Source organism: Mesoplodon mirus (genome assembly GCF_964341445.2).
Source record: "Mesoplodon mirus genome assembly, chromosome: 4".
Taxonomy (NCBI): Eukaryota; Metazoa; Chordata; class Mammalia; order Artiodactyla; family Ziphiidae; genus Mesoplodon; species Mesoplodon mirus.
Genome location: NC_138979.1, coordinates 174,937,235 through 174,952,101, shown reverse-complemented (window position 1 = coordinate 174,952,101; position 14,867 = coordinate 174,937,235). Strand labels below are relative to the sequence as shown.

The window sequence follows — 14,867 nt, the reverse complement described above, 5'->3', positions numbered from 1 at the left end:
AGATTATCGTCTTCCTGGTAACTCCCTCAACTTGTCGGCAGAACATTATAGGCGAGACGCACTTTCCGGAAGGCTTATTCCCACTCTTCCCTCACTAGCCACATTTTCCTCAACATCCCAAGATCCGAGGGCTCATTCCAAGGTAAAGATCAATGGAGATCATGAGAACATCTCCTCAGACGGTTTCCTAATAGAACTCTAAGCATCTGGAACCTGATACTCTATCCTGAATAATGAGACTAAAAGTCTCTTGTAGGCTGTCTAGGTGATAAATTTTTATTCCTTGAAATAGCATCTTTGATACTTCTTTACACTCTGCATACACTTTGGATCACTGGTACGCAGGGCGGCCAGCACATGGGGTATATATTTGCAGACTCTGACCCGCCTGCTGTGTGTGTGGATGGGCATCCGCCAGTGTCTGGCAGAGGCACAGCGGCACCACAGGGCTGTTTATGACAAGCTTGTTTGCTCCTGAAACGCCAAAGGAGTTCCAGCTTCTCGTCTTCTCCATTCAGGACCCACGTCTACTGCCTGCCCTGGCTTCTTGCTGTGGCCACTATCGCCCCTCAAGCTCAGTTCTCCATGACTTCTGTCTCCTGCTGGCCTGAGCTGCTTCTCCCCCCAGTGCTGTGCTTTCATTCTGGGTACTGGATGCGCTTCATCACCTAAGAGCGTTGGGGTCTGAACTGACTTTGCATTCTCTGGGGTATCGAACATTTGTAAGTTGGAGAACCTCAGAGGGTAGGATTCTGGAGGTCCCGCGTTGCACTGTCCATCAGAAACTGCCCAAGCCATTAAGAACGTAATGGTGAATAAAACAGTGGCTTCTGGGCTTCCCTCGTGGCGCAGTGGTTGAGAGTCCGCCTGCCGATGCAGGGGACACAGGTTCGTGCCCTGGTCTGGTAAGATCCCACATGCCGCGGAGCGGCTGGGCCTGTGAGCCATGGCCGCTGAGCCTGCGCATCCAGAGCCTGTGCTCCGCAATGGGAGAGGCCACAACAGTGAGAGGCCTGCATACCGCAAAAAACAAAAAAAACAAAAAAACAGTGGCTTCTGGGGGATGGAGGTGTGTATGAGTCACGGTTCAACCAGAGAAGCAGAACCACTGTGTGTGTGTGTGTGTGTGTGTGTGTGTGAAATATACAATGTATATAATTTACAAGAATTTGACATCAGGAAGTAGCTGTGAGAGCCAGTAAAGCAGTCTGGGTAACGTTGCTGTCTTTGCCCTAGAGCCGCAGCTTGAGGTCTGCAGGGTGGACAGAAGCCACAGAGGATGAACACACAGTGGAGGAGAACAAGCCAGAACCACAAGCAACGAGCTGAAGCCACATATACAGGCTCAAACCATGTCTTTTCGTGCTGCCTCTGGCACTGAGGGTGGGATGTCCTGCAGAAGCCGGGCCCTCACCAGAGCTAAACGCACATACCTGGCGAGGTCCAGGGTTAGAGAAGTTGCAGCAGGACCAGGAGAAAACGCAGCAATGCAGGGCCAGCTGCCACCTCATGCCGAGAAGGTGAGCCAGCCCAAGGTGACAATGTGTGGGTTATCACAACAGTGCACTTGGCATCTGCCCTCTAAATCCCCACAAGAATCTCCTTTGGGGCTCATCCTAGCCAGAAACATACAAGAGAACTAACCGGAAACATACAAGAAAAGGGACTCTGCAAAATGTGGTTCAGTCCTGGTCCAGCCCAGAAAAGGGACTCTGCAAAATGTGTAAAACTGACACATTACAAAGCCTCCACAGGGTGGGATGTTTTTTTCCTGAGCCCCTGCTAAGCTGACCAACGGTCGGTTATTCAACTGGACAGTTTATGGGCCCCTTAATGACCAGGAGCTTGGCTGTGGTCAGTTCTCTGCCATGGCCTGCAGAGCGTGGCTGTAACTAGAGATCTGAGCTCAGCCCACATTATGGGAATTTTGTCCCACAGTTTAAAGCTTTAAGAGTAAATTTAAACTAATAATGTATAACAGAGAATTCCTGAAAGAAAGCTCAGTAAAGCACAGGAATGCCACATAAAGGACACCGTGAAGAAAGGAAGGCCAATGCTGAGAACAGCTCCCTGGACCCCAAATCAGGAAAGAGGATATCGCCCACAAAGCCACCCAAAGGCACTCCTCTTCCTCCCGGGCCTTAGCTTCTCGTCTCTAGAATGAGGGATTTCAGCCGATGAGGCCAAAAATCCCTTTCCAGACAACAGTCTACAATGACTAGAGATGTCCATACTCGCCTCTAACTAATTCAGTCCCTCCAACCGCGAAGATAAAATCCATGATAACATGTTGGGAAAACAGCCACGCAAGAAAGGAGAAGGGAGGAAGGAAGGTGATCTCTGTGCTGACCCTGCAATGGCATCTGAAAGCCTAACATCTCATAGCAGCAGCAGCAGGAGCCATTACCTCCAACCCCAGCCTGAGCACCAGAGCGGCTGACGGACTTGACTTCTAAGATTCGGTTGCAAGGTGTCTGAATCCCTAACAGACCGAGCTTTTAGCCACGCATCCAGGAGGACGGGGGTGGGGGAGCAGACGCTCCCACAGACAGACGCAATAAACAGACCGTTGACAGTGGACGTGAGAGAGGATGGAGATGGAGCAGCGGGGGTGACGAAGAGGGAGAACGGTCAACTCGAGCTCGTGCTGCTGTAACCCCGTCCTCAAACCCCACAGCTGCGTGCCTGTCACTCACACTCACACACACACACACACACACACACACACACACACACACTGTGAGTCACCTTCCCCTTTGCATTTGCTGTAGGTTTTCCTGTATTGTGCTTAAAATTTTTTTTTTTTTTTGCGGTACGCGGGCCTCTCACTGTTGTGGCCTCTCCCGTTGTGGAGCACAGGCTCCGGATGCGCAGGCTCAGCGGCCATGGCTCATGGGCCCAGCCGCTCCACGGCATGTGGGATCTTCCCGGACCGGGGCATGAACCCGTGTCCCCTGCAACGGCAGGCGGACTCTCAACCACTGCGCCACCAGGAATGGCCGTGAAAAAATATTTTTGAGGAATACAAAAAGATATTCTCACGGCTAAGGATGTGAGTTGTATCTAGGTACATGCAAGGAAAGAATCTTTAATTTTGATGGATTCTGTCAAATTTCTCTCTAAAACTATTTCTTAATTCTGCCAATTATCCACTTTTAAATTGTCACTTGTCTTTTTTATTGATATACAGTGTGCATTAGTTTCCCGCTGCTGCTCTTACAAATTGCCACAAATTTAGTGGCTTGGAACAACACAAATCTTTGGTCTTACACTTCTGGAGGTCAGAGTCTGGAATAGGTCTTGCTGGGCTAAAACAAGGTGTTGGCAGCTTCCCTTTCTTCCCCTCCAAACCTGTTGTCTGCCTTCCACTCAAATAATATTCTTAACTGCCAAACCCTGTGGGCTTCTAGACCAGTGGTTCTCAACTGGGGGTGATTTTGTCCCTAGGGGACATTTAGAGGGTAAATAATGTCTGGGGACATTTTCTAGAGGCCAGGGACGCTGCGCGATACCCAACAATACACAGGACGGCCCCGTAACAAAGAACGACCTGGCCCCAGATGCTCAGGAGTGCCACGGCTGAGCTACCCCTGTAGACCTCTCTGCTGTGCTGATGTGGTTTTCTCCTCCTCCTCTGCCTCTGGTTTCCTTGGCTTTCTCTCCACTTGACTATTCTGGTTCTCTCCCAGCTCTCTTGACTCAGCTTCTCTCAGATTTGCTGCTTTTTCCACCCCGAACTGTACCCTCTAAATTTCTGCTCTGCCCTTGGTTCCTCTCTCTTCCCTTCCACAGGGACTTTCCCACTCACCAACTGCAACCGTTACTTTAACAAGATGACGCTCGGACTTGTCCAACTTTGATCATCAAATTTCCAAATGGGCATCTGCAACCACAAGCTGGATTTCTCCACTGGGATATCACATGGTTACCCCAAATCCAACACTCCAAAACCCGAAAACTATCAGCATGCCTTCCCCTCTGAAAACCAGCTTTCTTTTGAATTCGATTCTGTCCACAATCTCAGTCAGGCTCAGAAATCTCAGGGACTTTGGTCTTGTCGGCTCCACTGGCAGCTATGTACAGTCAGATATCAAGCTTTTTTAACCCCTTGTAACATTCTCTTTCTCTTTCCAAGAAGATCTCCCTAGTTCAGTCCTTCCCACCCCAGACTTTAGATCCAAACAGATTGCCCTGTCTCTGGTTTCTCATTCTGTGTCTTCCTCCAGTGGCTCTCCAAGTATCAATGCATCCTTTCTCCTGAAGCACATATACAGCAAATGTATAGCCTGGCATTTAGGAAACTCCACAGTCTGACCAAGTTTATGCCCTTCAATCTTCTTTCTTTCTTTCTTTTTTTAAAAATAAATTTATTTATTTATTTTTGGCTGCATTGGGTCTTCATTGCTGTGTGCGGGCTTTCTCTAGTTGTGGCGAGCAGGGGCTACTCTTCGTCACGGCGTGCGGGCTTCTCATTGCAGTGGCTTCTCTTGTTGCAGAGCACCAGCTCTAGGTGTGTGGGCTCAGTAGTTGTGGTGCACAGGCTCAGTTACTCCGCAGCATGTGGGATCTTCCTAGACTAGGGCTCGAACCCATGTCCCCTGCACTGGCAGGCGGATTCTCAACCACTGCACCTCCAGGGAAGCCCCCCTTCAACCTTATTTCACAGCATATCTTTTCATGACTCCCCTACCCTTAACTAAATTGATTTACCGACTGCCTCCACATCTTCGCAAACACCATTTCCTTGTCCACGATGCCTTCCACCCTACCCACTTCTGTGGATAACTGAGCCCTTTCTCCTCCAGCTCTTTCAAGTAGCTGTTGATGACTATTCCAGCCCACAGATGTCTCCCAGGACTGAATCCTGCAGATGTTAGGTGGGCAGGAAATATCTAATTAATTTGAGAAAAGAGACTAATACACAAAGGCTTAGAAGATACAATTTATCAAGACTATTTTGTTCATTGTGGTTAGAGAATTAAAAACTTTGAAACCACAAAATCTAGGGAAAAAGTCTAATTGTTGACAAGTAAGCAGGAGAGGCACAGTAGGCCAGTGGGTGAGAGCAGAATCTGAGCTCACATACCTTTCAATCACAATTAGAGCCAACACCGCTCACCTTCAAGTTCTGTACCTGTAAGGTCTGGTAATGCAGCCGCCTCATAAAAGTGATGTGCAGATTATATCAGATAAGGTGTGTAAAGTCCCAGGCACATACATGATGCTTAATAGATACTACCTATTACCATCATTGAATACTTGGCTAAATTTATGGGAGGCTGACTCTGGTCCTTCTCTCTGGTGTGACTCACCAAGGAATGGAATCCTCCAGAAGGCAGGTCCATTTGGGCCTCCTAATCCTAGGTTATAGTGGTAGATGGGTCCAAATATCATTCATCAGATTGCGTCACTGATTCAATAACCCTATCACAGGGCTTCCCTGGTGGCGCCGTGGTTGAGAGTCCACCTGCCGATGTAGGGGACATGGGTTCGTGCCCCGGTCTGGGAGGATCCCACATTCCACGGAGCCGCTGGGCCCGTGAGCCATGGCCGCTGAGCCTGTGCGTCCGGAGTCTGTGCTCCACAATGGGAGAGGCCACAGCAGTGAGAGGTCCACGTACTGAAAAGAAAAAAAAAAAAAAAAAAAAAAAAAAAAATCCTATCACAAGTCCCCAAGGCAGAGATACAGTGAGCTTCTATTTTATTTTGTAAAGGATGTCCAAAGGATTTTGGTCTCCTTGGTACAGATATATGTCCCCCAATTTTCAATACAGATATGAGTGATAAAGTGCCAGGAACTTAAAAGCATGGTTAAAATTAAACCAATCCTGCAGATGTCCAACAATCTTGTCAGATTAAGCACCAAAAAGGACACATCACATCAGCTGTGTTTTGGGGGCTGGTATCTGATTTATAGATACAATGTATCAACAAAGAAATGCCAGCAGAGAAAGAAAAACGAAAATGATTATGACCCATGTTTTTCCAAAGATAAGCAAGAGCAGAGTCTAGAAGAGATAAGATACGTGGGTGTAGGCTTTTGCAAGTTACGATTCTGACAGATTACCAAACAGACTGAGAAATCCACTTGCAAACTCACTTTGTTTCTCAGTCACAGGCATGTTACGACCCCCTTCTGAATCTGGATCTGGAAGCCTAGCTTTCAGTCCACGGCACAGTCCAGCCTAGCGGTCAACTTAGTCTGTAAAAGAATCCATCTCTCTTCGATCCCACAAATCGAATCACACGGGCTTAAAAAGCCATCACGTCAGCATCCAGAATCCAAAATGACAAAAACCCTGTCAAGCGGGATCAAAAGTTGCTTTTCAAAGTTCGGGTCAAAACTGGTATTTAGAACACCATATCAAACAATCTCAGTGTATATTTAATAGTAACCAATGTGATAACCCAAAACGGATTGCTATTTCATTTTCTACTGAAACGTTTCATTATTTTGGTCCATCTCCTATAGTGGAAAGGCAAAACAAGAACTTGAAAAGAGCAACAGGTTCGTAAGATTTGAGTTTTGGTTTTGGTCAGCTGTGACCTTGGGGTTACATCCTTTGGGCACCAATTTCTTTGTCTATAATATGGGTTTAACACCATCTGTTCACTTCACTGGGTTATAATGAGAATGAATAAAATAATCTAGGTGAAAGTGCTTAGGAAATTGTAAAGCATGGCACAAAGGAGACATTTGGAAAGTATTAATACTTAGAACAGATCCATGAAATTTTGTTAGAATAGGCTCTGAGAGGCTATCTACTGTAATATATTTTAAACTTTTTTCTTTTTTTAAGCCTGGAGAGTCCTTTGTTCAAAGGAAACATTTAAAGCAGGACAGTGAGCTCTGAAAGTGGTTTCCAGGACCCTTAGGGCTCCAGGGACCACGGCCCCAAACCACTGATCTAGTCCAGCCCCTGGTTTCCCACGTGGGGAAACAGCTTAGAAAACGGAAGGAGCTGTGGAGAGCAAGGGTGTGGCTGCAGGCGGTGGAGTGTTTATAATCCAGGTAGCACCAAAAGGTCTGATGAATAGCCAATATTTGGTCAACTCCCTTAGAGACCCTGAAAGGCTTTCTGAAGAAGATCCCTCCCTGAGCCCCCAAACCAAGTCTGTGACGTTGCTCAAGTCCCCCACCTTTGCATCCCTGGGTCCCACAGTGGGGCAGCCTCTGGGAAGCTCACAGCCAATAGCACCAAGTACTGATGCCACAGAGCCAACAAGTGGTTTCCACAAAAACCTTCCGAGACAGGACAAGGGGCAGCCTCCTTGGGGTGAGCGACCAGCTCCACGAGCTTTGCCTGCATCTGTAACTTTCCTAGAGAGTTCTGTTCACAACCTTGCAGGTAACCCAATTCTTCCAGCTTCCTCCCGCCCTGCTCTCATCAGCCTGTTTCTCTGCATTCTTCTGTAAGGTTTCTATTGCGAACGCCCCTCTGCTTTTCCCTTCTGTGGCCACCTTTACAGTTCTGTGTCTGGAACTCTGCACCAGTGTCTCAGTAGTTTTCTCTGCCCCCGTGCTTTATTTCCTCTATTCTACCCCATAAACCAATTCCAGAAAGAGTCATGGCTTAGAAGAAAGAGCCGTTCAAGGGCTGGGTCAGCCACGCCCTGGATGAGCAGCCTCAGCTCTGCAGCTGTTTCTACATTCATAACATACCTGCTCCACTTAGATCTCAGAGGGCACGGGGATGGCCTTATCATGGGAACAGTACAACAGTCATAAAGCTTTGAACAAGGACAGACACTATCAGTAACATTAGCAAAACACTGTTGGCGATCTCACTCCCTTGTTCAAAGGCATTCAGTGCTCCCCACCTGTGAAGCCTCAAGTCCTCTGCCCGTCAGGCCAGCGCCACAAGCCCTGCCCCATCCACCGGTCAGGCTGCCCTCCCACCCCACAGCTCTCCGTGCCAGCCCAGACCACCACCCCCTCTGGCAGCGCCCCCTGCCTCAGGACTTCAAGTACATGATTTCTTCTACCTAATGTTCCACCTCGGCCTATCAAACACAAAACGTGCCATGTCCCAAAGCTTCATCTAGTTATTTCATGCAGAAGTGATCTCTCTCTTCTCTGAACCACCACCCCTGCATTACTGCCACCCTGGATGCCCTGAACTGCCACAGGGTAAACTGTGAATTCCCCTGAACACACACACGTGTGCACACCTACCGACGTCCCGATCAAGCTCTCGGTAGATGGGCAGATCTAGTGATCAATATCCCGAGCTCGGGGACATCTGCAGGCCCATAGGCCCAGCATGGCACCAAGAATAGGTACTGAATGTGCATCTGCAAAGGAAGGGCAGATGAGCAAAAGACTGAATGATGAGGGACTTCAGAGCAATGTGGGACGACAGGAACATCCAGAAGATCCAGGCTCTAGGCGGCATGAACCACTATGCAGGGTGGTTGAGCTTGGTATGAACACTGTAGATGGGCAGAAGCCAGAGGACTCAGGCGCTCGAGAAATCTGTCAGGTGCCCGGATGTTGACTAGTAAGTGGGAACTGATGACCAGGATGAAGAAGTGTTTTAGGAGCACCTGGAAGGTTTAAGCACTGGACCCTATCAAAGCCTGGCACAGACCGGATGCTCAAAAGACTAACAGAGGCAGGACACACAAAGGCTAGGAAAAAGCAGCATCAGGCCTCTCACGGCCAGCCACACTGCCGTCTGAGCTTGAGCAGCAGGGGCCACAAATGACAGCTATGGCAGAAACCACAACCTTCACTGGGTGGGGGGTGGGGAAGCTATGGCAAAGCGATGGGTAGGAAGTCAGAACATTTTCGTCGAAGGACCAGGAGAGAAGAGTCGGGGAAAGGCCTGGCTCCGCAGTGCTGGAGGCTGTTAGTGGGGAGGAAACACGATCTGACAAGTTGCTCTTAGGAAAGGGGGCTGCGGTGAGTTTTTGAGCTGCGTGTTCTCCCCAGAGACTTAGCCAGAAGTGCTGATCCCGAAGCAGAAGGCAACAGGGCTACACCGACTAGAACACAAGCTCCTTGCGGGCAGGGACCATGCCTGTCTTGTTCGTCATCCATCACCAAAGCCTAGAGCAGTGTCTGGCATACAGGCAAGAAATATTCATGCTAGACTCTCCGGGTTTGAATCCTAGTTCTACCACCTTGCCTACTGGGCCATGTTATTCAAGGTCTCTATGCTTTAGTTTTCGTATCTCTAAAATGAGGATTATAGTACCTAGATCTCAACTGGGAGGACTAGATGAGTCAGCATTAAATGAGTCAGCATATAAGCACCACACAAGTATTTGTTATCATTTGTGAGGTGTCTTCTTTGGAAGCCAGGTCCTGGTGCAGAACTCCCAGACAGTACCTCGTCATCTCTAGCCACAGGTACAGCTTGTCACTAGCAATGCCAGCGTACGAAGGGTCTAGAGGCCCTAGGTTGGGGGTCTCAAGCTTTCTCCCATCAGGGATACTGCTTCAGGAGACTTGTTCCCACGAGCATGAAAAGCGGCATGTACCGACCTTGGTCTACTTGTACCAGAATGCAAGAAAGTGAGGGACATTGAATCATCTCTAACATATAAAGGAAGTCATTTGCAGACTTTCATACTAATAACCATTATTTGTAACCAAGTACTTGAGGCATACCAACCTGGAGCTGTAGTGCCAGGCAACCAAGTCTACTCCAATGACATCTATGAATATTTTTCTGTGTGATCCAATCTGATTTTTACCAAAAAGCTCAGACAAAGGAGGAAAAAGACTATTTGTTTCAGAATCAAAGGAACAGACATAAGAGAAACATTGCACAGCTATGTGGAAAAGCAGAGCGGGGCGAGAGTCTCCTTTATGTTTCCTCAAAAAGCCACAGTCGTTTTCTAGTCAAGCACTTGTCTTGTTTTCCCCTAAAGCGGCAGCACTAACATTTCTACTCATCCCGACCATCCGGCAATGCCTGTCGGTTGCTAGGCAACTGTAACAGGGATCGCTGCTTTCTGCCCACCCACAATGCACAGCTTTCATAATTGTTCTCACTGGGTTTGCCAATTACTCCTAGCCGCTATCTTCTCAGCCAAGGTTGCTTCTTCAAGCTCATCTTCTTGCCTGCTTGGTCCTGTGGTAAAATTTAAATACTGTATTTGTCATTATGCTCCAGTAATTCCATAACAGGCTGCCCATCAAACACAGGATGATTTCACAGTAGCATGGAGAACTATAAATAGCTTTCCATAAAAGCAACCAGACAGGGCTTCCCTGGTGGCGTAGTGGTTGGGAGTCCGCCTGCTGATGCAGGGGACATGGGTTTGTGCCCCGGTCTGGGAGGATCCCACATGCCGCGGAGCGGCTGGGCCCATGAGCCATGGCCGCTGAGCCTGCGTGTCCGGAGCCTGTGCTCCGCAACGGGAGAGGCCACAACAGTGAGAGGCCCACGTACCGCAAAAAAAAAAAAAAAAAAAAAAAAGCAACCAGACAAAAGCTAGCCAATAAAACATTCTAGTAAGTTCAAGCTAAAGTGCTAGTTTTAAGTTTCTTTGAACATATTCTTCTAGCTGAATATACTTGCCTTGATTATATAGAAAAATTATGACCAGTTTTTAACTTAACCACATTGAGTTGAGAAAAGGCTATACCTATGGAAAATCTTTAGGTCACATACTACACATCCATATGTCATATAAACAAAACAGATAAAGTCTTGATAAGCTTTCTTGACTCCCTAGAGGACTAATGAACATAACCTTAATAATAACACGTGGTTGTCAGTAGCCAGTAAAAACCAAGCAGTTGACTTACATCATCATACATCATACCGTTTAATGGGTAACCTTCGCACTTACTTCCTATCCTCCTCCTCTGAGCATTCCATAAGTGAGAAAAGGCTCAGATTAGAAATGACTTTCCCGGGGTGGAGGTGGGGGTGGTGCTGTGATGAACTGGAAGACTGGGATTGACATGTATACACTAATATGTATAAAATGGATAACTAATAAGAACCTACTGTATAAAAAAATAAATTAAATAAAATTAAAAAAAAAAAAGAAATGACTTTCCCCAAATTTGAGAGGCAAGGCTAGTAAACGGCAATCCCGAATTAGGACATGGATCTTGTCCTAGTATGATGGCTGATTGGATAAAATCATCATCTGAGGTACCTGAGTTTGAAAGGGCTGATGAGGTTAAAGCTAAGAAACTAGCAGTAGTGGTTTGGGGTTGAGCAGGATGGCTGGGGAACAGGAGTGGGATGACAAACCTGCTCTGCATACCCTTGTTCTATGATGTGTGGATATAATTTATTTGAACAAAAGAGTTCTGAAAAGGGCGCTGATTCAAATACGTACTGGTCCCTAACCATATGCTGGGCACAGTGTTAGATGCTGAGGATAAAGGTGAGTAAGACCTGGCACCCACTCTCAAGCAGCTCATAATAAATTGAGGCCAATGGATGCCCAAAGACCAAAAAGGGAGATGTAAAAGGACCAGGCAAGAGGTGCTTGAAAACACAAAGGGAAAACAATGAATCATGTCTGCTGAGCTAGAAGAAGTTGCAAAGGGGAAGATTTGAGACCAATCTTAAGGATAAGCTTAAGTTAAAAAAAAAAACAAAACTGATAAGCTTAAGTGTTCTGGACAGTACAGAAAGGGAAACATACTTAAACCTGAGAAGCGGTCAGAAAATGAACGGTACTGTAGTTAGATTAAGAGGGATACTACACATTCATTCAAAATTTGCTGAGCCACTGCAGACCAGGTACTGTACTAGGTGCTATACTTAGTGGTCTGAAACAAAACACAGACATTGCACAAAATTACCAAGTGTCAGGAAGAGCATTTTCGTAGGAAAAAAAGTATGGGAATTATGAATTCATTTTCTCTTAGAGTAGAACAAAAACTTCTAACGTATATAAGTCCAATCACACAGAAACTTCATTAAAAATGGTTTTAGTGCAGATTTAGGTGATGTGGCAGCTCTATACGAAAACATAACCCAGGATCTATAAAAAAGGTTTTCAGTCAGAATCCCAATCACAACACATCATGAAAGAGAGGAAATGAAAACTTTGTGATTTTTGTGTATTTAAAAGGATAAATAAAACAGAAGATGAAAACCATATCAAGGCTAGCATTTTTATAAGATTTCAGTCCCTGATCTTCAAACCAGTTTCCACATTTGTGAAATGTCAACTGGATAAAACCAAGTCCCCATGACCAGGTAGCCAACATCCTCTACTTATGATGGGTACAGAAACGACCAGTGATCATTATGCACACACTACAGGAAATATGTGAAGTACACTTCTAAAGTGATGAAGTTTTTTGTTTTTTTTGGAAATTAGATCTTTTAGGATCCTACTTATGTTTTTTCTTTTTTTTTTTTGTGGTACGCGGGCCTCTCACTGCTGTGGCCTCTCCCGTTGCGGAGCACAGGCTCAGGACACGCAGGCTCAGCGGCCATGGCTCACGGGCCCAGCCTCTCCGTGGCATGTGGGATCTTCCCGGACCGGGGCACGAACCCACGTCCCCTGCATCGGCAGGCAGATTCTCAACCACTGCGCCACCAGGGAAGCCCAGAACGTCACTTCTTAAACAGCCTCTAGAGCCTGAGGTTCAGTCTTTTGAGTATATTCAAGGGGCATTTCCCTTAACTATGGAAAATAAACCTCAATTTTAAAAATAGTAAGAAATCATTTCAAGTCAAGGCTGGAGAATAAGATGGATGAATCAAGCTGGGTAATGAATACCAATGAGGCCGGTGAAGGGCAGAACTGGAAGACAGCCCCCAAGGTTTCTGCCCCTGCCCCTGGTGTACATATCCAGTATAACCCCCTCCCCTGGAGTGTGAGCAAAAATTGTGAGTATGATGGGATTTCACTCCCATGATTAGGTTACTAATCCCTTGACTTTTTTTTTTTTTTTTGCGGTACGCGGGCCTCTCACTGTTGTGGCCTCTCCCGTTGCAGAGCACAGGCTCCGGACGCGCAGGCTCAGCGGCCATGACTCACGGGCCCAGCCGCTCCGCGGCATGCGGGATCTTCCCGGACCGGGGCACAAACCCATGTCCCCTGCATCGGCAGGCAGATTCTCAACCACTGCGCCACCAGGGAAGCCCAGAACGTCACTTCTTAAACAGCCTCTAGAGCCTGAGGTTCAGTCTTTTGAGTATATTCAAGGGGCATTTCCCTTAACTATGGAAAATAAACCTCAATTTTAAAAATAGTAAGAAATCATTTCAAGTCAAGGCTGGAGAATAAGATGGATGAATCAAGCTGGGTAATGAATACCAATGAGGCCGGTGAAGGGCAGAACTGGAAGACAGCCCCCAAGGTTTCTGCCCCTGCCCCTGGTGTACATATCCAGTATAACCCCCTCCCCTGGAGTGTGAGCAAAAATTGTGAGTATGATGGGATTTCACTCCCATGATTAGGTTACTAATCCCTTGACTTTTTTTTTTTTTTTGCGGTACGCGGGCCTCTCACTGTTGTGGCCTCTCCCGTTGCGGAGCACAGGCTCTGGACGTGCAGGCTCGGCGGCCATGGCTCACGGGACCAGTTGCTCTGCGGCATGTGGGATCTTCCTGGACCGGGGCACGAACCCATGTCCCCTGCATCGGCAGGCGGTCTCCCAACCACTGCGCCACCAGGGAAGCCCTCCCTTGACTTTTTTTTTTTTTTTTTTTTTGCGGTACGCGGGCCTCCCACCGCCGTGGCCTCCCCCGCCACGGAGCACAGGCTCCGGATGCGCAGGCCCAGCGGCCATGGCCCACGGGCCCAGCCGCTCCGCGGCATATGGGATCCTCCCAGACCGGGGCACGAACCCGTATCCCCTGGATCGGCAGGCGGACTCTCAACCACTGCGCCACCAGGGAGGCCCCTTCCCTTGACTTTTAAGGTAATCAAAAGGTTTGGGTTAATCCTGGGTTGGCCTGACCTAATCAGGTGAAGCCTAAAAGGAGGGACTAGGTCCTTCCTGAGGAGAGATTCTCCTGTTGATTTTGAAGAAGCAAACAGCTATGCTTTGCCATAAGCAACTAAATTCTGCCAACCACCAGTGAGTTTGGAAGAAGACCCTGAGCCTTAGAGGAGATCATAGCCCTCCCTGGTCAACACTTTGATCCTGTGCAGCTAACCCATGTCCAGACTCCTGACCCACAGAAACTGCAGGATACTAAATCTGCATTGTTTTCAGCCACTCAGTTTATGGTAACTTATTACAAAGCAACAATAACCTTATACAAGGCCTAGAACAGAAGCATGTCTATTAAGAAACAGTACTCGTTAATGTGCCATGTAAACTCATTGTGAAGGAAATTCCAAAGAGTGGCAAAAGGATTTGAGCAGTGGCAGTATTCTTCATAAAATATCTAGTTTCAGAAGGTGACCACCTTGAAGGGCAACACTTCTTTGGACGTGCGAATCTGGCTTATTAAAAAAAAGGTCTCATTTTTAGGTTAGAGTCAAAATTCACGTTGCTTATCATCCATCTTGCTTATTACTGTTATAATTTTTTTCTGGGAAATCTGTTTTAGTAAAAGGTACTTATTCATCCCAAACGTGAACATTAACATGGAGGGGTAATAGATCAAAGTAGTAGTAAAGTGTCAAAAAAAAAAAAAAAAGGGAGTTAAATGCATGCAGCTTTTGATGTATTTATCTTTCACTAAAATCCCCATTCTTAAAACATAATACATGTGACACTTTGTAGATGGACTGTAAGGTTTGCTGGCGTTATCGTTTCATTTAGACTAGAATCCATGGTTCTCTCTACAACCCCACCTCATCACTCTGAAGTAGGGAAATGCATTAAATGAAAGAACAGCGGCACTCATAAATCAGTTGTTCACAGAGTTCTGAATTTATTCTGAATTTTTTCTCTCCACCAGGAGAGACAATCTAGGGGATAT

The 14,867-nt window shown here is 47.0% G+C and overlaps 1 protein-coding gene and 1 long non-coding RNA gene across 3 annotated transcripts in view; one reads left to right on the top strand and one right to left on the bottom strand.

Moving 5' to 3' along the window:
• The window catches only part of LOC309802031, a 622,798-nt gene that overhangs the window by 317,442 nt on the left and 290,489 nt on the right, over positions 1 to 14,867 (top strand). The gene's annotated exons all lie outside the window — the stretch shown is intronic.
• The window catches only part of TDP1 (tyrosyl-DNA phosphodiesterase 1), a 78,906-nt gene that overhangs the window by 20,547 nt on the left and 43,492 nt on the right, over positions 1 to 14,867 (bottom strand). The window lies entirely within an intron of this gene.